A 23,843-nucleotide genomic window follows, 5' to 3' on the forward strand; every position below is an offset into this window, starting at 1 on the left:
ACATTTATGTAAAAGTCTGTTGAGGGTTGAGCCTGCAATGCCCTCGAGGCAGGTCAAGTGGTGCTTGCTTGGGCATGTGCTTTGGGCTTAGAGGATCACACTTAAAAAAAAGTAATGTGGTTGCACAACTTCCAAACAGCAGTTTTGCATTACTCTTCATTAATCAATGGTGTAATGTACTTACAATGTACAGTAGAATATCAAGGATGAGTGAGGAATGCTATTTTCAGTGCCACAGAGCTGCTGCTGATTAAGTTGTTTATGTTTCTTGTTAGTTTTGTCAAAGTTTTATTTTTTTAAACTGCCAATTTCTGGGAAATGCAGCTCTGCACAGAGAGGACTGAAATGACCGGCAACTGCAACCGGAAGATTTTGCTCAACGATAAACTGCGTGCAAAGTGTCTCTGTCTGGCTTTATCACTGAAGTATCTCCATCACTAATACAAGTCACACCTACAGCATATGCTGAACAGCAGTTCTTGCATATTGCCTGGGTTTCCTTGTAAGTTATCCATGTGGGTTACATAGTCCTGCCGGATGGTTTTACAGACATGAGTACCAGTATCACTCAGACACCTTGCATTTCTGACAAGCCAACCGGGATGTTAAGGTAGAGGGAGGGGGGTCCCATTTCCACTGCAGTGTGCAAGACGGATAATCATGCTCAGTAACATGACTATTAGTACCAAGCTTTAGAGAGCTGGTTAGAAAATAATGCCATTATACAACTGTAAACTGCGGAAATGCATATTTAGAGAAATATAATTATTTAAGAAAAATTAACAGGAAAATCTATAAGTGATATAAAAAGAACTCTGAATGTTCATGGAGTAGCCTTCATTTAGTTATTTTTAAATTACAATCGTAGCTTAACACCTTTCTCCAATATGGTAGCTGCTGCAGCCAGATTGTAGCAGCTGGCATCTCTGCATATCTACTGTTCTGTGTGTCACACTTCAGGGCTTCACAAATATCAAGGGAGCTGCTTATCCAAGCCATTGACAGCATCAGAGTCTGGGGTACAGGGAGGTGCCTCACCCTCTGTATGGAGGATGCTCCTCCCTTTATATGGAGGTTCCCCTACCTCTGAATGGAGGTGCCCAACCCTCTGTATAGAGATACCTCACCCTCTGTATGGAGGTGCTGCACCCTCTGTATGGAGGTGACACTTGCAGCTTCACATATAGCTAGAAAATACATTGGTGATGACACAGTTTAGACTGTGTGTTTTTGGCAGTGTCCGAATCAGTTTTTTAAGGCACCCTGTCTGTCTGTCACACTTGAAACAAACAATAATCTTGATGGTTTTGGAAGAGCTGTTTTAGAAAGGATGGTTTCAAGGTATTCTGTTATGTGCCACCTCTCTTGTTTGCCTTTTGGAGTGGACAGTGCTTATGCAATTCCCCAGCTAGCACAAGCTCAGCAATCATTAAACACAATGATATAGTGGAGTGGTTCTCTGATGTCATTAACTTCACCACTGTTGTAGTGGAGCCAGAACATTGTTCTGCTATATTTCTCTACAAGCAGAACATTGACTTAAGAATTAACTTAAGAATCTTTACTGATTGTTATCAAAATGCTTATGTGGCACCTGACCGCTCTAATGTTGGTGCTGGGCACCAATGAAGTAATCTCTCTTCCGGGGGAAAATCAAATGGGTCTTTGTACGACTCCCTGCATACCAGTTGTGATGGTACACTTTAGAGTCTCTGAGAAGCGGCCTGTATTTAATGTTTGTATTTGTAACACCCCAAAAAGTAGCCAATTTGTTTTTTTCAAACCAGTCAAAACCCCCACTTACATTTAAGATTAAATATAGATTGCAAAAGCATAAAATGTTATAGTTTAAAAAAAATCTATACCTTTAGCATTTCAAGACCACAGCAGTCTTCTTCAGGTGAGAAGTGGAAATTGAAGGCAAAGATCAGTCCTTTCACATACTCAGAAATTCCTATCTGACAACATAGAGAGTTAGGCAGTCAGCACTGTCTGGGACTGTTTCTCAGTGCTAGGATGAGCAGATGTCCTGGTTTAGCTTGGACAGTCCCAGTTTAACATCAAAGGTCCTGCTGCCCAGACCTTTTTCTCAAAATAAAAAAAGGTGCTAGGGTAATCAAGAACATTATTTTTACAAAGTGATTAACACAGACATGCATGCTTATTCCTTAGTGCGCCATGCATTTTCATTTAGTTTATATTCAATGTGAATCTACAGTTGTGTAATACAGTCATTTTGTAGCTGTTCAGTTCTGGCAGGATTTAGCCCAGATACTAGGCAGAGGCAGAGCAGCGAGAACGTGTAAGCATCCATATCCACCATGTTAAACCACATCAACAGTGTCTATAAGCAGAGCCATCCTGACGCAGTGAATAAAAGAAAGAAAAATGGCAAAACGTACATTTGTTTTTAACGACAATCTACAGAATTAATTATTTAGTGTATTATTATTAATTAATAATAAACTCAATACAAAAGTTGCAATACATATAAAAAAGAAAAATGATAATACTGAACAGGTAACTCACTGGACAGGGGCCTGGTGAGCTCACGCAGACGCCTGCAGGGCTGACCCTTCCCCCCCAGAGGCCGGTAACTCACTGGACAGGGGCCTGGTGAGCTCACGCAGACGGCTGCAGGGCTGACCCGTCCCCCCCAGAGGCCGGTAACTCACTGGACAGGGGCCTGGTGAGCTCACGCAGACGGCTGCAGGGCTGACCCATCCCCCCCAGAGGCCGGTAACTCACTGGACAGGGGCCTGGTGAGCTCACGCAGACGGCTGCAGGGCTGACCTGTCCCCCCCAGAGGCCGGTAACTCACTGGACAGGGGCCTGGTGAGCTCACGCAGGTAACTCACTGGACAGGGGCCTGGTGAGCTCACGCAGACGCCTGCAGGGCTGACCCGTCCCCCCCAGAGGCCGGTAACTCACTGGACAGGGGCCTGGTGAGCTCACGCAGACGGCTGCAGGGCTGACCCGTCCCCCCCAGAGGCCGGTAACTCACTGGACAGGGGCCTGGTGAGCTCACGCAGACGCCTGCAGGGCTGACCCGTCCCCCCCCAGAGGCCGGTAACTCACTGGATAGGGGCACGGGACCCGTTTCATAGAAGTCTGCGATTGATGAGGTTGTGAGGACACAGAGGTCGGCACTGCGTGCGTTTCATAAAGCACTTTGCAAGTGCCGTCGCTTGCACTCACTCTTTTGCGATCTGCAGTGAGTCAAATCACTAACTCGGTAATCCATTTTAAGGCACAATGACAGATTAGGTAAATACACAATAGTAGGGTTGCAAAGGAAAGGATTTTTTTAAGAACAAAAAAAAAATTACAATTTTTGAAATGGGGCTGGTCGACACAAATCCGTTCTATTTGGCAAGTTTTCTGGAAGTTTTACTGATGAAGAAAAAAGAAGTTGCAAATGAACACTGCTGTAGTAAACACTGTTGGGGAGGAGCAAAGAACAGCAGCAGAAATTGATAGATCTAGCGAACAGAACGAAATTAAAAGATGAAAAGATGAAGGGAGATGAAAAAGCTTTAACGTTGATTGAGGAAAACCAAAATACCTCACTGTAGACAGACATCTGGAGCTGTGAAAAGTGCCAGGCTGTACTTTGAAGTTCTATACATACATAAGGAAAGCCCTTCAGCTTTGTAGAAAAAAAAAAATTAACGATGTGTACCAAACGTATTTAAAGACATAGTGTACTGATCTGTTTTTACTTTTCTTAAAACTTACTGAAAATGGTCTTTTGGACAAAGCGTATACAGCCAGCTCAGCACACTCTCTACCTTGACACATATTAGTCTTTAGTGGCATGCCTGATATAATCAAGCTGCGTTTAGCCTCACTATTTAAACATGTGGGGCAGGTAATAACATGCAGGTGGCTGTTGCAGCAAAGCTTCGTTATTTGGGCATCTGGCGGGTTTCTTTTAGATTTTATCTAGTGAGAAGGATTGATTGTCACTATTTTTGTCACTTGAGTTTGGTCCATTTTATTTATTTGTATTACGTTTCTGTGTTATTTGACTTACTTATTGTACACATTTAATTTTGTTTGTATTATTATTATTATTATTATTATTATTCATGTAATAATTGCTGCACGACATTGCCGCCAGTTTAAAGCAATGCAATCTTCCCAATAATGCTATCATACTGAAAAAATCAGGACTTTTGGTGTATGATTGTATTTAACAAATAAAAAGTGTTTGTTTTTACAACTTGACCTTGCCTCAGTTGATGTTATTTTCCACCCATATAACTTTGGGTCACAGGTCATTAATACATCATTTTGTTTTGTAATTATTTAAACCTTTAAAAAAAAATAAAAGTATACTGTGTGTGGTGTGTGGTGGTGGGGTCGGTGAGGGTTATAAAATGCAGAGACAAGTTCATATTGTCATTAGAATGTTTTACCTGAGAAAACCGTTCAATACAGCGTAGAGTTTCACAGCGAGCTAGTAGTATGAGCGCCATGGTATGTCCTAAAACAGGATCTGCACTGGAAATTGCTACTTGCGGCTGCTGAAAACCTGAGGCAGTGATTCCTTGCAAATTGTTTTTATGAAACGGGCCCCTGGTGAGCTCACATAGATGCCTGCGGGGCTGGCTGGTGTCCCACAGAGGAAGGTATCTCACTGGACAGGGCCTGGTGAGCTCACATAGATGCCTGCAGGGCTGGTCTGTGTTCCCCAGAGGAAGGTAACTCATTGACATCTCCTCTTGAGCTCCTGGGTGTTAAAGAGGCAATTGGCTTGGTCATGGGATTGGAGCACCTAAATATAGTATTTGAGTAATTGCAATACGAACGATTGCAAACACCAGCAACATGTAAAAGAAAATGTATTTGAAGCTGCCTGTCTTTGAAATATTCTGAAAATGTAGCTTGCATTAACTTATTGAAGTCTGTTTTTTGTTAGTGCTGTGAAAATAAAGGAGCATTGAAGCTCACTGTTGAAGCTGTCAGCACTCTAAAGGCTGGGTTGTGTCTTGAAGTTCAGGAATGTGTTTTGTTTGCTATTCTTTATCAGGTTCAGGTTCATATCTCTCGCAGAAAACATGCTTGTTTATTTATTAAAAACATGTTTGTTTATTTGATTGAAACTGGAAAGAAATAGTGTCCGGAGTGCAGTCCTATAAAGCTTCTCCATATAATCCCACTCAGCAGTAACAGTGTAGTGAAGCCAGGGTCAAAGCAGGATTGTTTTTTACCTGTGTATCGCTGTGCTTCGAGCACTGATCGACTAGCAGGACTCAACTGAAACGAGTCGTACTTTGTAGATTTCAAAGATTTAATGTTGTGTGACTAGTTGGTTCTGTACTGAACTGATGAACAAGTTAGCAGTTATATAATGTCTCCTGTGCTCACCTAGTAAAGTACATTCTTTAATGTATTAAGAGTATCACAATCTGTCTGTCTTTGTGTCTGTATGTGATATTGGGGAGACACATGCTTCCTCTGCATGTGCATTACTGTCTGTCAAAGCAGGCTAGTATTGACTACCATGGGCTTGCAGCAGAGAATAGGGAGTGTATTAAACTACTGTCCTGATTGTGTTCTGGGGATGATAGAAATGGGTTATTGATTCCCAGTGTGTGGGTGAGAGCTGTGGATGCTGGTAGGACTTACTTTGTACTCCAGGAGTGACAAGGCTAGGAGGAGATGAGGGCTTTACTTTATTTCAGTTTATCAACACTGATAAAATCTGATGAAATCAGTTCTGATGCTATGCTATCCGTGGAACAAAATGCTCGCTCATTTTGATTGAGTTTCATGATGGAATATAATTGAAACCCTCTTGTGCAGTTTGGGGTTAGAGTTATGTCTGTTCAGACTGAGTGGAATGATTTCTGTTATAATAAGAGACACTGCACACAGCTGAATGTATTCACAATCATGAAAACAAACATCCCACTCAGAAACTTCAAAGGTCTTGGTATTTTTATTAACTTTAGAGCCGAGCTGTATGTTGGAAGCTCAGGATCTGTACACAAGATAAAATGAACTGGAATGGAATACAAACTTCATTTATATGTATTTTTTATAGCCCAGGACAGTTTACTCAGCGCTATGACCAGGTGCTGCGATGTTTGGCCTTAGCATTGGAAGATAAACGTAACCTGACCAATAAGTTGCCACCAGTTCCATCAAAACATTACACACAAAAGACAATATTCCTCCATCCAGGAGAGCAACCCCAAGAAAAGGTGTTAAAACCAAACCTCGCCCAGGACAACTGGAAGCTGCTAGAGACTGGAAGATGCTGGAAGATGTTGGTCAACGGCTTATTTTGCCACCTGAGATTGCCACCACTAACCTTCGACCAGACATTGTCTTGTGGTCTGGATCAGCATGTTGTTCATCTTGTAGAGTTAGCAGTGCCATGGGAGGATACTGTGGATGAAGAGTATGAGAGGAAGAAACTTTGGTTTGCTCAACTAGCTGCTGAAGCGGAACAGTGAGGATGGAGGGTCTGAGTTTACCCAGTGGAGGTGGGTTGTCGAGGATTTGTGGCACACTCTACAACCCAGTTTCTCAGAGATGTCGGGTTCAGTGGCCAAGAGTTGCATCGCACAGTGAAGAACTTATCTGAAGCAGCAGAAAGGAACAGCAACTGGCTGAGGTTGAGACGGAAAGCTTTTATAATGAAAATCACTATGCAGAACAACTTGTTTTTAAAAACAAAGTAAACCATAAAAAATACTGTCACCAGCATCTTCTTTCGTTTGCTTTTTGCATTGATGAATTTTCAGAATATGTGCTGGAGTATTCAGAATGACTGTTACAGTGTATTTCTGATATGTGTTGGGATATTCAGAATGACTGTGTGACACAGTGTATTTCTGATATGTTTGGGATATTCAGAATGACTGTGACAGTGTATTTCTGATATGTGTTGGGATGTTCAGAAGGACCCTGTGTGACGCAATGTATTTCTGATGCAGAAATTCTGGAGGGTACATGTCATCCTGTAGGCTGGATCAGCAGTGTGTTGATGCAGAGATTCTGGAGGGTACATGTCATCCTGTAGGCTGGATCAGCAGTGTGTTGATGCAGAGATTCTGGAGGGTACATGGCATCCTGTAGGCTGGATCAGCAGTGTGTTGATGCAGAGATTCTGGAGGGTACATGGCATCCTGTAGGCTGGATCAGCAGTGTGTTGATGCAGAGATTCTGGAGGGTACATGGCATCCTGTAGGCTGGATCAGCAGTGTGTTGATGCAGAGATTCTGGAGGGTACATGGCATCCTGTAGGCTGGATTGATGGGTACGACTGATGGGTACTTTAAGTTTTTTTTTTCTTTTCCCAAACTTTATTCACAGCTCAGAAATCACAAAAAAGCAATTAAAACTTAAAGATTGGCAGTCGTACAGGAGAACACAGCTGCACATTTCAAGCTGTTTTCACAAATGCAATGGCTGAAAAAAGATCATTGTGGCGGCATGTGGGAGAACAAAGAAAATTATTTTAACAATCTGGGCTAAACTCTAAAATCCAGAAACAGTAAATATATATATATATATATATATATATATATATATATATATATATATATATATATATATATATATATATATATATTTTGTCATAGGTTTCTTTAAAACACAGCACAATAATATCCCACAATCCCCCAGTGACTTTTTGAGCCATGAGCCTTCCAAGGACAGTCATGTTTTTCTTGGCCCTCAGTGCAGATGAGGCTTTATATTGTTTTATTTCTATAGTACACAAGGGCGCTGGAACTAGGGGTGCTGGCAGCACCCCTTGTCTTTGCATGGCTTCCGTCATGTACAGGGGTTACAGTTTTGTTCAATGGCTTTCAGCACCCCCACTATAAAAAATGTTCCACTGATAGTACATCTAAAGAAACTTGAAATGGACCTTCTTTAGCGACACTTATTCAGTGGATTATGATTTAGAGTTCCGTGTGTCACACTTTCCTTTTTACATAAAGCGATTATGATGAACCTATTTTAAAATGTGATATATGGTACACTAGGTTGAAGAACTCTATTGTTTATTTTTCACAGTTTTCTGAATGAAATCTTCATTAAACTGTTAAAGAAGAGCATGTAGAACACTGTTAAGTCTGTGGGAACAGGGCCCGGTATTTACTGTACTTGTTTGCATTTTCCATTCCGCACCCATTCTTTCCTTTCAAACTCCATTAGAAATTAATATAAGCAGTCGACCAATCACCATTACATTAGAAATTAATATGAGCAATTGACAAATCACCATTAAAGATTTCTCAATCTCAATGTATATCTGAAGTGAGGACTGTTCTGGGCAGTGTCTTGTTGCTGTATATCTGAAGTGAGGACTGTTCTGAGCAGTGTCATTGGGGTTGCTGTATATCTGAAGTGAGGACTGTTCTGAGCAGTGTCATTTAGGTTGCTGTATATCTGAAGTGGGGACTGTTCTGAGCAGTGTCATTGCGGTTGCTGTATATCTGAAGTGAGGACTGTTCTGAGCAGTGTCATTGGGGTTGCTGTATATCTGAAGTGAGGACTGTTCTGAGCAGTGTCATTGGGGTTGCTGTATATCTGAAGTGAGGACTGTTCTGAGCAGTGTCATTGGGGTTGCTGTATATCTGAAGTGGGGACTGTTCTGAGCAGTGTCATTGGGGTTGCTGTATATCTGAAGTGGGGACTGTTCTGAGCAGTGTCATTGGGGTTGCTGTATATCTGAAGTGGGGACTGTTCTGAGCAGTGTCATTGGGGTTGCTGTATATCTGAAGTGGGGACTGTTCTGAGCAGTGTCATTGGGGTTGCTGTATATCTGAAGTGGGGACTGTTCTGAGCAGTGTCATTGGAGTTGCTGTATATCTGAAGTGAGGACTGTTCTGAGCAGTGTCATTTAGGTTGCTGTATATCTGAAGTGGGGACTGTTCTGAGCAGTGTCATTGGGGTTGCTGTATATCTGAAGTGGGGACTGTTCTGAGCAGTGTCATTGGGGTTGCTGTATATCTGAAGTGGGGACTGTTCTGAGCAGTGTCATTGGGGTTGCTGTATATCTCTCTGAAAGGGCTCCTTGCACTGGTTCCCTGATTTGACCCAGTTTGGTTTCTGTGGAATTGTGATTCATTTGCAGGTGGGAGCTGGCAGTCAGTGATGCCGTTAATAGATAATTGTTATCATATTTTATCACTTCAAAAAGCTTTACCATTTGCTTTGAATCTCCCCTGCAGCTGCATGGAAAAAGAGTCGTGTGGGTTGATGATTCTGTTTGAGGGCTTTTGCGTTTATTTTTTTCCTTTTCAGGTTTTTATTTTTAGCACATTTTTATTTTTTTATTTTATTTTATTTTTTAAATAACAAAAATGAAAATGATATAATCCAAGCGATGTCACTGGTGGTTTATTCTATTTTCGAGTGGTGCTGTGTGTTGAGCAGCTCCATTCAGCACTGGCAGGAGTCTGTCTGTCCTATATACTGGACAGTCCCATGTTGGGTGTTTAATAGTTTGGATGATTATATTAGTGTAACCTGACCAAAGACCTTTTCACCCTACATACAGTAAAGTGCAGGAAACTAGGATCAAACAGCAGACACCCAGACAGGATAAATCACGGCTGGTTTAAAAGGCTACTTGATAAAGATAAACAATCTTAAGTCCTGCCAGGATCGGTACAGACTGCAGCTATAGCGATGGTGGTAGTACAGCGAGGTGCAGTATAAATTAAATAAACTACAAAAACTATACAATAGCAATCAAAACATTATATTTTATAATGAGCCTTTATGTTTATCTGTGTGAACTGTGCAGCACACAACATGAAGGATAACATTTCCAGAATAGCAATAGAACTGGCTTGCTGTATTCCACTGATCTAGAATAGCACTAGAACTGGCGTGCTGTATTCCACTGATCTAGAATAGCAATAGAACTGGCATGCTGTATTCCACTCGTCCAGAATAACAATAGAACTGGTGTGCTGTATTCCACGCATACAGAATAACAATAAAAGTAGATTTGTTGTGGTATTGCTCAGCGGCAGGCTCTCTGATTAGTTGAAATAGTATTTAGCACCAGTAATGTATCCGAGCATCTTGTTAGCCTTTTTTATTTTTTATGGCTTCCCCACTTTGTCTAGATGAAGATGTTTCTGAGGTCTTTTTCTTATCCAGGGTGACTTACATTTGTTACAAAACATCACATTGTAAAATGACACATTACAGATAAGAGCAGTTATAAAGTACAATAAAATCGGTAGCAGAAATGAAGAATACAGTAAATAATTTCTTTTAAGAGTAGGTTCGACTGAGAGAGTTAACTTCTAGTAAAGATATTTGCTTTTACAAGTAAAGTCCGTTAAGAGCATGTAGTAAATACGATAGATGGATGAGAACTATTTCAAATAAGAGCAAATCCAAAAAGCGTGAATACAGATACCATATACAAGATACAGGAAGTAGTTGTAATTAAGAGCAGTAGTAGAATACTGCAAGGTATGGAGCAGTTTAGTGCAAGTACAAGTAGGGGTGCAATTGGGTGCCATATAGTCCAGTACTGTGTAGAGTTGTGAGGTTTATAGATGCTGTCTTAACAGATGTGTATTGTAATGAACCTCTGTCTATTGCATAGGCTATACCTTTAATAGTTAATAATACAGCTTTAGCCATGTAATTAGTGGGTAGAGTGCAGGGCTTAGAGTGCGGTTGTGGGGGGTCGATGAGAAGGAGAGTTAGTGAGTGGTCCAGTACTCTGTCACACTACAGAGTTGTATTGTTTTCTCTATTTGTATTCTCTTTGACTCTGTCACACTGCAGAGTTGTATTGTTTTCTCTATTTGTATTCTCTTTGACTCTGTCACACTGCAGAGTGTATTGAAAAAGTATTGTGTGTCTCTGACTCTGTCATATGACAAGTTGCTCTGAGATCGTCTTGTGTTTGTTGATCAACAACTAAAATAAAAGGAGACTTCTATTTTATTTAAGTGTCTCGTGCATGTATTATTTTCAGCAGTGAAGATTGCGCCCGTGTGGTCTTCACAATACGGAAGAAACTGTGAATAAACACTGAATGTTAAAAACACTGTATATTTGCTACTAAACTATAACAGCCTTAAAAGTAACTGGTCTCAGAGATCAGCCAGCAGTCGTGGTGCAATACTTCCTTATGCTGGAGGACCCTTTTGATTGCTGCACCTTCCTGACACTTCCGGTGCCCTCTCTGCTTTATCATTTTGATAAATTATACTGAGAAATAATTTTACATGAACTGATATAAATATATATTGGACTTCATCCTGGGCAGAATGCATTTCAGATAATGATTGCTATTACTATTTGCGTGTTTTGGTACATTTCCAGTGGCAGTAGGTAAACAATTAAGAATAAAGACTTGCTCTGTTATGTACATACTGCAATGGAAAGTGTTTTTGCTGAATTGCTGAGTGACTAGATTGCTCAGTCTTCTCAAGTAGGTCTTTACTATAACTGAGAAAACATGCTTGCCGTGCCTCTTCACAAAGTCTGAAATTGGTTCCTGCTTGTGGTATTTGTATTTCTAGCTGAGAGGTGTGGATCTCAAGGTTGCTGAATGATTCCTGGACAGGAGTGTGAGATTTCCATTCTTTGTTTTGGAACAGAGCCCTGAGCTACTCTAGTAGTCAGTGAGCAGCTCTGCCCTCAAAGAGCAATCTGGTAGAGTGGAGTCCAGTCTGTGTGGTATAGGAATACTGTATGAACAGACTCCAGTGCAGAGTGGAGTCCAGTATGTGTGGTATAGGAACCCTGTATGAACAGTCTTCAGTGCGCCACACTGTACTGCAAACCATCGCAAGGGCCTTCAAAAGGTGCCTCTCATGTGCTTTGTTTTTGCTGGTTTGTTATCCCTCCTTTCTTTTGTCACACTTATATTTTACATGTAGTAGCTTATCCAATTGTGACTAAACTGGAAAGGATATTCATCAGCACTCCAGTAGAACAATCCCTGTGTATAAGCATGTCCAGTGTCTGTAGGTAGAGATGATCGGCTCTCTCATGGTACTGATCATGAGTGTGTACAGGCTCGGTGGGCAGGGTGGAATATTGCTTTCAGACTGGGAAGGATTTTTTTTTTTTTTTTTAAATGTAGTTGTCTCCAATTTTTTACCCTGGTTTTCTCCCCAATTTAGTGTGCCCAATTATTATCTGTATCCTCAGGTCACCGCTCGCACCCCGCCTGCCGACTTGGGGAACTGAGGCTGGAACACACATCCTCTGAAACGTGCTCCTGCCAATCCGGCATTTTCCGCACTGCGGATCCACAGTGAGGCCACCAGACCTGTAGTGCCAGAGGACAACACAGATCTGGCGGCTCCACTGCAGAACCACAGGCGCCCTATCGGCCACAGGGGTCGCTGATGTGCAGTGAGCCGTGGATTCCCCTCCCTATCCGGGCAACGATGGACAATTGTGCGCCACCCCCTAGGAACTCCCAGTCACGGTCGGCTGTGACATAGCCTGGACACATCCTGCACTCCATGCGGAGCGCCTTTACTGGATGCGCCACTCGCTTGGGAATTAATTTTGAAAGCAGTGTTTTTTGTTTTTTCATTTAGCCCAGATGATACTACAATTACACAATCACAGTGCAAGTGAGACGTGAGGGTTAGGTATGTGAGTACAGACAGACCAACTGTCTGGTTGCTATGGAAGCTGACCAATAAAAGAGCCTGTAAACCGGTCTGTTTTAAGGAAAACTCTAGGCATGTCAAAGCTGCTGAAAGAAAACAAGGTGATAATTTTTTTGTATTATGCTAGCGATTGTTGCTAGGTGGGTTTAAATGATTCTGTAATTTAGGCTGGAAAATAAATACAGATATACAAAAATAGCTTTTCTCTGCAGTTGCTGTGCAGTGACTCTGTAAGCACCCTGAAGTCACCAGTGAAATGAGTTTGGTCAGTGATTTCAAGTTAGCCCCAGTACAATGACATTAGTGTAAACGTTACCTGTCGGGGCAGTTCGTTGATGCAAACACAATAAATACACAGATTAAATCAATTTGGAGTTGGGTACTCCTGACAGCTGCAGCTAACATTCCTTCAACTTGTCAATCGCTAAACAGCTTCTTTTCATTCCAAATGCTTTGAGTGCTGTAATCGGCCAGTGTGCTGATTGTTATGGGCTGCACGGCCCCTTTTGGACTTCGAAAGAATGCCTTGAAACAAATTGCAGGTTATAAGAGCCGAGAGCAGTTGAGAAGTTGTGTGAGAGGGATAGCGTGAGAGGAGCAGCTGATATGTAAGGATGCCTGGAGGGGCTGACTGAGCTTGTCATTGCACAGTGCAGCAGTGTTGTGTTGGGATGAAAGGCAGGAGGAGCTGCCCCACAGCCAGACTGAGAATCGTAACAAGAACCTTGATTTTATAGGTCTGTCAGCAAAACTTGGTCTATCTTCCATACATCTGATCTGTAGCAATCTGACTTCCGTTCACAATGCAGCTCTACCTTGTTCAGTTTTAAACACAGGACATTATAGCAACGTGTCTGTGGCAGAGCAGAGCTCTGTCCTATATAAATTGGCAGTGATGGGGTTAAATTCCCCTGCCTGCCTGGGTTTATTGTGTTCAGGTGGCTGGGTGCTGATTGATCGTAAATTATGCTAATCAACTACTCAACCCCAGCCACCTGAACACAATAAACCCAGGCAGGTAGGGGAATTTAACCCCATCCCTGTCAATTTATATAGGATAGAGCTCTGCTCTGCCACAGTGCCTTTAAAAGTGACATCTGGTGCCATCCTAGATTATATACTTATCTTAGGCAGCCTGCTCCTAGTTCCCCATTCCAGGGTTAAAGCATGCCGCTGGCTGCAAAGTTAAGGGAATGCCTGTTTGTCTGTGTGTAAATGGAAACTGTTTATGAGGTTTAACTATTAGATAGACTAGCTTTCAGGACTCCAAGGTCTCTTCTTCAGATGTAAAATTACATTAATTATCTCCTGTTCCCATTGGAAATGCTAAGAAGCAGCTACACATATAATTGTGTCTCGCCCTTGGAATGTTATTGATGTTTAACAAACTCAACATTCTACATTAGGAGATTAAAAAAAACTCAGTACCCAGCAACTCACCACGACTCCAGGGAAAAAATAAAAATGGCAAACTTTTGTATTATTCAATTGAATGACTTACAATCTTAGTAAAGTTGTGCAGGTCCTTTATTGTAATTTTTTTTCTAATAAAATGCCATGCATGATATGTTTTTAAGGGTTCCTGTGGCTACCTCAAGTCATATTTCAGTGGTTCCTGACATGCAGAGTCAGCATTACCTGGGAGCAGATGTTTTTGTTCACATTCGCATATCGGAAGACTTGTCACATTTGTATTTTAAAACATTCTGTTCTGTGGAATACTGAATGGAGGGGATACAGGATGGTTCAAAGTGGGGAACTCAAAAAGAATCAAAGCGCTAAACTGTTGTTTATGCCTTTATTCACAAATAGCCATTGCGTTTTCTGTTATACCACAGGTAATTAACATTTACTACAATAAGTCATTTATTTTAGTTTTATGAATTAAACATTGCCACTGTTATGCTGAGCTCTAAATTAAAAGTTTGACAAAGCCATTGCTGTTATGTCACACATTTTGGCCTTTGAAATATGAAATACAGACATGCTTTGGAGCAGTCACACACTCTGTATAAAGTATATAATAAATGGATTTGTGGCGACTGACAACAAGATTTCAAAGGGGTGGGAGGGGAGAATACAGCCTGTATAAGAACGGTAAACTGGAGCTTTTTAGCAGCTTTCTTCTGAAATAAAGTGACTGAACTATGGGTGAAAGTACAGTAGTCAACTGACATTAAAATACTATATTTAGTACAAAAGTGAATATGGTTGTGGGACTACAGGGGTATGTGCGTCGCAAATGGCTGTTATGCTGAAATTGTGCCAAGTTGCCATATTTGAAACGTTCGTTTGCGCATCACAGTCCATTCTGAGCTGTGCAGAAATAAAATGTATGCATCACGCAATATGGGGGGAGTGGCCGCCAATATGTGTAATCCTGGTATATTTGAAGGTATGCACCAAGCACAAAACCAGGTTTGTGACACACAGAATAAGGATTGTAAAAGGACTGTGTTAACTCCGCGCACACTACCATTCCAGCACTGACTGCAAACAGGCAAGAATGGGAAATGTGGGTAGCATGCAGTGTGTTCGTCGACATGTGGATGAGAAAGATACAAGGCACACCCAGCAACAGCAACCCCGACATAGGCGAAGATAGGCTGAAAGGGTGTACCGGCCTCGGCACAAATATGAGGAGCTCAGCAATGAGCAAGTCGTGTCCAGGTATCGTCTCAACTGTGACATGCTGACTCATCTATGTCACATGCTGCATGATGACCTGTGGTAGGGGCAATTGACTGCTGCACCCATATTGCTATCCGGGCTCCTGTTCCGGTTGTCCTGTTCTATCAGGATTCCAGTTGTATTCGGCATAGTGAGAAATTTGAATAACTATTCCATGCCATGTAAACAGGGTATTCTGAATGAATCTGTCCATATTCTGTATACCACTATTCCGAAAAAAGTGATACCAAATACCCACTTAATATTAGGATGCTATCGGAATACTTGCCCTTTTAGACACCTTATTCAGAAAACCAGTTTGTTTCTAGACACACGAGTTGTCGTTTTATAATCTATAATATATAAGACAAATGCTTGTGTGCCCAACAAAGCCTTTGCAAAAATTGTACACAAATATATTAGTACTTGTATGACCCCAAACTGGTTGCCGACTATGCAATATCTTCCTATTTTTTTATTTTTAAGTTTTTTAGTAGATCAACCATCAATACCAGTATATATATATATATATATATATATATATATATATATATATATATATATATATATATATAATATATATAAATATATATATATATGTATGTATGTGTATATATATATATATATATATATATATATATATATATATATATATATATATATATATATATATAATATATATATATATATAATTTATTTATTATCCTTTATTTAACTAGGTAGTCACATTGAGATTAAAACCTCTTTTACGAGGGAGACCTAGCCAAGTAGGCAGCAACAAGTCAGTCGGACAACAAGAACAAATACACAATAAAATACAATTACGACACAGGCAAATCACATTCAAAACAATATATCACATTTAAAACAAAATACACAAAAGTAGTCAACTATTTAAAACAATTACAACTCTCAGTCACAAAATCATGCAGTTTACTTTGGGTCTGGGTCTGTAGCTTTAGTTTGGGCTGGAACTCATTCCAGGACCATGGGGCATAATAAGCAAAGGATCCTTTACCAGCCTCAGTACGCACATTTGGGATTTTAAATTGCAAAAATGAATGAGATCTGAGGCTATAGATACTATGGGAAGCTATGTTATTCATTTACATAAGTATATTCACATAATTTACATTGAATAGCCTTATATACCAGAATATACCACTGCTTCAACCTGCGTAAAGCCAAAGAAGTCCAGCCTACCAAATCGTATAGTATACAATGATGAGTATTAGATCTTGTATTTGCATTGTACCTCAATGCTGCATAATATAGCAAGTCCAGTTTACCTAAAGTTGATGGTGATGCAAACCTACATACTGCATGATCATAGTCAATTGGCGGCGAAAACATACAAGCAATAAGCCTCTTTTTTTGTTTCCGTAATAACATATATAACATATTCATATCATAGTGACGTTTATAGCGTATTCCCATGCCCAACAGACGAGTGTTGAAACATGCACTCACCTCTGTCCAGCACACTGCCTTCCTTCTGTTCCTTTAATATGGTCATATTAGCATATGGTAATGCATTGGTAATTAAAAACATGAGATGCAAATGTATTCTAGGTGGACATTCAATATGCACATAGCACAATCAAATTTGAATTGGGCGAAAGCCCTAATTGGTCTGAATATACCAATATCTGTGCGATAACTGCACGCTGCTGGCTCAAATAGTGTCGGAGTAACAGTCCACTCTGGAGTTGGTTACAATAGTACAAAACGTACAATAGTACAGAAACAACCCCCCCCCCCCCCCATCTGCACACACCGGATGGGCGGATCAGTTATGTGTTTTATCACTGAGTATAGTATTGTACGATGGACAGTGGTGTTGTGTTTACATATACAGTTATATGTGTTCTTCACTGCTCCACAGGCATATCAGCATCCAACGTGTATCATCAAAGTATGGAAATGAAGATTGAGAGAAGGATGAAGAGGAGAGGGGGGTCCTTTGCCTGTTATCTTTGCTGTGTGTTGCCACACATCTGTAAATTAATTGTATAAATACGTCATACTCCCATCTTGTGTCCCATTGCTTTATTTGGCTATTCCATAGGTAGCAGCACATTACGGGTGTAGGGGTAGCCAGCTGCAGTTCAGAGAGCCAAACACCAACAGGGCACTCTTGCTGTGAAAGGCATTCCTAAAGGCATACCGGTGATACAAGCAGCCAATCAAAGACCTGTATTTTCTCTGCAGCAGTCCAATCATAAGTTAGCTGAGGCGGGACAAACAGTTCTGTTAACTGTCATTTCTGGCTGTTTTTATGCAGCTGTCCAGTTTGCTGAATGTCGGTGTTGCTAATTGTACAGGGACTGTTCATTTATTGAGAAATCATAGTAGGCTACAATTAACATTTTAGGAGCGTATTTAGAATTAATTATTATTCTTACATTCTTATAACGAAAAAAATCCATTCCAGCGACACTCAAAACCTTACAAAGTGGGCTTAATCATGATGTTCAAATGGGAATACATACATAAAACATACATAACGAATTTCTGTGTATATAAAAATGCTTGATTGATATTTACTTTGCAGGTGAATGAACTCGTTACATTTACAAATCAGAGAGTGTGCTACCACAGTAGACTTTGTCAAGGCATGACTTATATAAAAAAAAAAAATCAAAAGACAGTATCCAAAACTTTTTTTTATTTTGCTTCAAAAACATACAGCTATGTTGGATCAGCTGGCCTTTAGAGAAACCTATATAGTATTTCCTTGTGATACAACACTGTCCATATCCAATAAAACAGTGGCGTTATAAGTTAATTAATTTGAAAACTCGACGCATAGCTATGGAGCCAATTGTGTATTTGAATGGTCCTATATGTATGTATGCACGATATATTGTGTGGTCTCATCTGCTGTCATATACATACTGTGGCAACACCAATGATAGCAGCTTGTCGGGGTAATGCCATTACTAATGGCGACTGTCCATCATTCTGCATTCTTGCTTGGCTGTTGTGTGCAGTTGCTGTATTGGTAATGAATGCAGAGACGGTTTTGCGAGGCACAAACAAGATTTGCGAATTGCTCAAAAAACTGCTATATTCCAATGTCGCGCAACTGCTTTGTGCCATTTTGGAATATCTCTCATTTTGTGCCAAAGCACTATTTTTTTGCGAGGCACAAATTTAGCGAGGGGATTGTGTGAAGATCGAAGATCGGGCCCATTGTATTTGCAGTTCAGTAAGAGGCATCACAGGCTGAGATTCAGGGTGGAAGTTAGAAGAGATGAAAGCTAGGCTGGCACAAATCCCTGCTGTCCTTTCAAAGGGAGAGAGAGCTTTCACAAGCCCGCCTCAGCCCTGCCTCTGTGAGCCCGCGGGCTGCACTTCATCCTGACAGGACAGAGGCAACACTTCTGTTTGATGCATCTTTTCAAAGTCAGGCTGCGTTCATTCAAACAGCTCTGAAACTGATTTTTAAAGCGTTTCCTCTCTAGTCTTTAATGAATTATGTTCTAGTTTTTGAACAGTGATAAAACAGCAGCCCTTGGATACACATGAGGTATATCCAGCCCATGTAGTTCTTCATTTTGGTACAGAAGGCGCTCTTAGAAACACAATAACCCATACAACATTGCCCATAGGAGTTACAATTGAGGCCCTTATCACATGGTTAATGAACCGAGTGATGTGATGCTGAATGACTCAGCCCAGGCCTCAAACACACCGCTTTGCATCAGCTCATAGTTAATTAAGCATTGCATTAAAATAGAACCCTTTCACTGCAGCATTGCACTAACCTCTGGACATATTAATGCTACAGACCGTGACATAGGGCCTTGGAGTTGAGACAGTTATAGTCTATCATTCTCAATAAAGTTCCACATTCTTTTAACCTCTGGATATATCAACGATACAGATCTTTTGGTGTGGCTATTGCAGTGGGGTCGCAATGGAATGGCACAACAAGGTTTTGCATGTGTTAAACACAAAGCCTGGCATTCTATTATAGACAAAGAATAGACTATGTAATGAGAAATTGAATGTGGTCAAACCAGGACACCTCACTCATATCAGTGTATCCATTCACTGCTGTGCAGGCTCTGGTAACCTTTTAACACAAGGGAAGGGAATCTTTCATCTACGCTTTGAACTGCAGGAGCTCTTCAGTGGGCTCTGTTTGCTGGATCAAAGAGAAGAGTGATTGGTTTACCTCAGCAGATTGCTTCATCTTTTAAAGAAACGTCATGCCGGTCGTCATCTGCAGCACCCCAGCCTTCAAGGCAAAAAACAGACATTTTAGGAGAAGTCACTGCTTGTGTAGTTGTGGTGTAGAGTTTGATTTTCCCCCAGGCTAGAAGTAGGACCAACAGATTAAGAAGATAATAACAGCAGAACACGATCCTATATTTGTATCCTGTGCTTGGGGTGCATATCCTAGAAATAGTGATATTGTTGTTCTGCGCCAGTAGTTATTTATTCTCAGAATCTGGGCATATAAGGGGTGCCTGTCCGTCTGTCTTTATGTGTACATTTATCACTCATACATTTTTACACATATATAATGGTTACAACATTCTCTGCACAAGTTATTGAGAGTGCCAGAAACTGGATATAAACCGGTGCCCAGAAGTATTGACACAATGATGTCTTCTCAGCTGTCTCTCAGCTCACTCACCCCTCACCCTCTGATGCCTGCTGGCTTTTTATGAAGAGTCTTAATCTGCGCTTTTAAGAACGGTTGTGTAAAACATCTGAATTTGAAAATAGAATGTTAAATATAAATATGAAAAAGTAAAAAATAAAGTACACATTACTATTAGCCCACAGCATTATTTTATTGATTTGATTATGGTATCATATTTAATTATAAATCTGTATGGAAAAATTCTGCTCTCACACAGCCTTCCAGTAGACACATCGATTCAAATTCCTCCGCCACTTAGCTGTCCTAATTCTAACATTTAATATCTAAAGGTAAACACTAACTTAAAAAATGTCATACCCAGAACCACATTTTAATCTGGTTATAGCTCACATATTCAACCTTTTAAAGGAAACACTGTAAAGAATGGTATAAAGATGGATTTCATGAACTGGGCAAAGTACCAGTAATTCAAAGAAAAGCAGCACAGTGAAATAATGAAACAAAGAAAAAAAATACAATAAAATCTTTTAAACAGGCTGTGAATATCCTACAAAACTGTGTCCAAGAAAAAGGTAGACTTGCATTATTGTTCTTTCTTACGACGAGTTGAACATTCTCCTCTTAAATATTATGTCAGTTCTGTGAGGAATAAAGATGGAGCACAAGTGAATAGAGCATATCAATCTTTATATATCTGTGCGCTGCTATTAGTCGCTTTTTGAATGACCCTCCATACAGTAGAAAAGTGAATTTAGCGAAAGACGCAGAATGTTACCCTTTTCAGTAATTAAAAAACTAAGGCAAAGTGGAAAAGACAAAACAGCACACTATTCCTCAGTAACACCAGCAGAGCTGGAGAAAGCGAGAAAGCTTCCTTCTGGCAGTACAGCCGTCAATGCAGTTCATTCAGAGCATGTTTTTTCGAACTGCGAGGCGTGAGTAACTGGAGCGGGGCGTGAGGAACTGGAGCTGGGCGTGAGTAACTGGAGTATGACGTGAGTAACTGGAGTATGGCGTGAGTAGCTGGAGGAATAAGGTTTAACCAGACTACAGATGTCACAGCTTTAGTATGTTAGTGCTCATTAAATATGTGTCGTTGTTGAAACACAACATGAATTCATTCGCATTTTTATTGTACTTGCTTCTACCAGAGACTACAAGCCCATATTAGTCTTTTAAATCCTGTTAGGAGCCTTGAATGGGAAACTTCAGTTCAGAATCAAAAGAGCTACACTGGGGAGCTCAGTGAGACGAGCTCAGTACGAGAACCATCCATTGGACAGCCCTGGCCCTGACCATGCTGCTGCCTTACCACTGTATTAATCCTGCTGGGAGAGTCATTGACCCTCTTATTAACATTCAGCAATACAATAAGATAAGAGATGGAGCAGGAGGTTAAGATCAACTGTGTTAAAGACACATTTAGATCACCACAAGTTAAAAGAATAAAGGAAGGAAGGAAGGAAGGAAGGAAGGAAGGAAGGAAGGAAGGAAGGAAGGAAGGAAGGAAGGAAGGGAATAGAGGAATGGTAATCTGTAGACAAGCTGGTGGCAGGGAGGTGGGATTGGGTGAAGATCCTGTATAGGGGGTCGGCTCGCTAGGATATCTACCTCTTCCTGTTTAAACACGTGATTGCTTTGTAAATAAAGACCATCATCACTGGAGGGGAACACAAAGAACAGAGTCGTTTGATATTTGTAAAGTCCATAGTGTATGGACCTCATGTGATTTGCGTAATGAAGTGCTGTTTCTGTGTGGAAAGAAAGATTCATACTAACCTGTGTGTGAGGTGGGGGTGAGTCAGGGAGCTCTTGTGACGTGATCGGGGCTGTCTGCCTGCTGCTTTGCTTTCCATTTTGGAATTGGTATTCCTCATTGATAAATTCACCCCACCCGCCTTTGTTATTCAGGGTAATGTGCAATGTTAATTGAAAGGGATAATGTGTGTCATGTCAAGTGTAATGTGTTCAATGCTGACAGCTGTACTTTGTTACTGCAGTAAACTAAACTGTACCATTTACACTTAGACATTGTTTTAATCAGTCTAAATTTTATTAGAGCATTTTACAGGGGGATTCTCCGGTGCTGTAAACTGGGTAAACAAAACCCAGCAGTCTTATCCAGTGAATGGCTAAATGTTTGTGGAAGTCAAATAAACTATAACATTTAGACATTTCAAGTTGACAGCCTTACTGTATCAGTGCTGTGACTTTATCAGCAGCTCCGCCCATTAGCATTGCATTGAAGCGTGAAGCAGGGCTTGTCTTGTCACAGGCTCTATGCCTGTATGCATGTTTAAATGTATGTTACGGGAACAGGATGCAGAAGTGGCATTCTCAATGTATTTAATGGTATTTATAAAGAATTTCCTGTCACCACATGATTCAGGTAGAAACTGCAATGTGACGGTGTGGTAATGTGTTATAATAATCTAGTAGAGAAGTGCTGATGGTTGATGCTTTCCAAATTACAATAAAAAAAAAAAAAAAAAACAACCAAAAAAAAAACTCTGTAGATTTCCATGTTATTTAGAAAAAAAAACAGAAATACAAAACTAACATATTGCAAATTAAATGTTTTATTTCAAATGCCAATATACTGGGAGCTATTACTGTTCAATCTTTCTAACATTTGATTTTATTTGGGTGAAAGAGAGATAGATTCCAAAATGAAATGACTCAGTGGTGTTCAATAAGAAAATGGATTCAATACTAGAATCTCACAACTTATTGTGTGCATATCCATACAAACACCTTCCAGGACTTCCCAAATAGTCCTGAACCCTCAACACAAGCTGCACTCTGCAAGTGGCTCAATTGATAAAGCCTTTGCTTGTGGTTGCAGTCGGAGCTCATTTGTGCAGCAAGGCAAAGCAGTATGTTCTTTATTTCTAAGGGATTGATTGATTGGGTCGGCCATGGTGTCCTCGGCTCACCACGCACCAGCAACCCCTGTGCTCTGTCCAGGTGCTTGTGGGCCTACCTGTAAGTTGCCCAGAGCTGCGTGGTCCTCCGATGCTATAGCTCTGAGGTGGCTGCATGGTGGGCCTGCAGAGTGAAAGACTATCATTAGCATGGCAATATTGTTAAAGTATTATCATTGAATCGAGCACAAGTAAACGCAGAGGAGAATTCCCTTATATTAATACATGTAATCAAATCAATCGTAAACAGTACCATGTTTCTAAACAGATTGTGCACCATGTAGTGACTAGCTATTCTGTACCTCTCCCACACACATCTGCAAATCTTTACAAATACATTAATCGGACTGACTCATTCTCTCTCTCCCCCACTCCATCTCTCTCTCACTCCATTTCTCACTCTCTCTCTCCCCCACTCACTCCCTCTCTTTTACACACTCTCAAATTGTCTTTATTGGCATGACAATAAAAATAATTGTGTTGCCAAAGCACATACATGGCATAGCTGACTTTTAATACTAAACAGTATCCCTCCTTCCTCTATATTAAACAGTACCCCCCTCCCTCTCTCTATATTAAACAGTACCCCCTCCCTCCCTGTATATTAAACAGTACCCCTCCTCCTTCCCTCTATATTAAACAGTACCCTCCAGGCTATGACTATTCTAGGCAATTCTGGGACTAAATCACCCAATTTGTGGAAGAAAATGTCCCTCATGTTTTTATATTTTTCACGGTGCATTAGGAAGCGAATCTCTGTCTTGACCACTCATGTCTTACAGTGACCACAGAGCCTGTTCTCCCTGGCCAGCCAGGTTTGCCTGTCTCTGCCTTTTTCAATGTCCAGGTTGTGGTGTCACTGAGCCCCCCCCCCCCCCCCCCCCCCCCCCCCCCCCTCTCTCCCCCCCCCCCCCCAACCCCCCCCCCCACAGTACAGTAATTTGCTCCAGCTCTCCTGAGTTCTCTGCCCCCCCCCCCCCTCTTTCCAGTTAGTGGGCGGTC

At 40.9% G+C, this 23,843-nt stretch overlaps 1 protein-coding gene across 1 annotated transcript in view; it reads left to right on the forward strand.

The window, feature by feature from the left end:
* Positions 1-23,843, forward strand: part of LOC121328631 (rho guanine nucleotide exchange factor 3-like) — a 59,505-nt gene that overhangs the window by 8,444 nt on the left and 27,218 nt on the right. The gene's annotated exons all lie outside the window — the stretch shown is intronic.

This window comes from Polyodon spathula, chromosome 16, assembly GCF_017654505.1.
Source record: "Polyodon spathula isolate WHYD16114869_AA chromosome 16, ASM1765450v1, whole genome shotgun sequence".
NCBI classification, from domain to species: Eukaryota; Metazoa; Chordata; class Actinopteri; order Acipenseriformes; family Polyodontidae; genus Polyodon; species Polyodon spathula.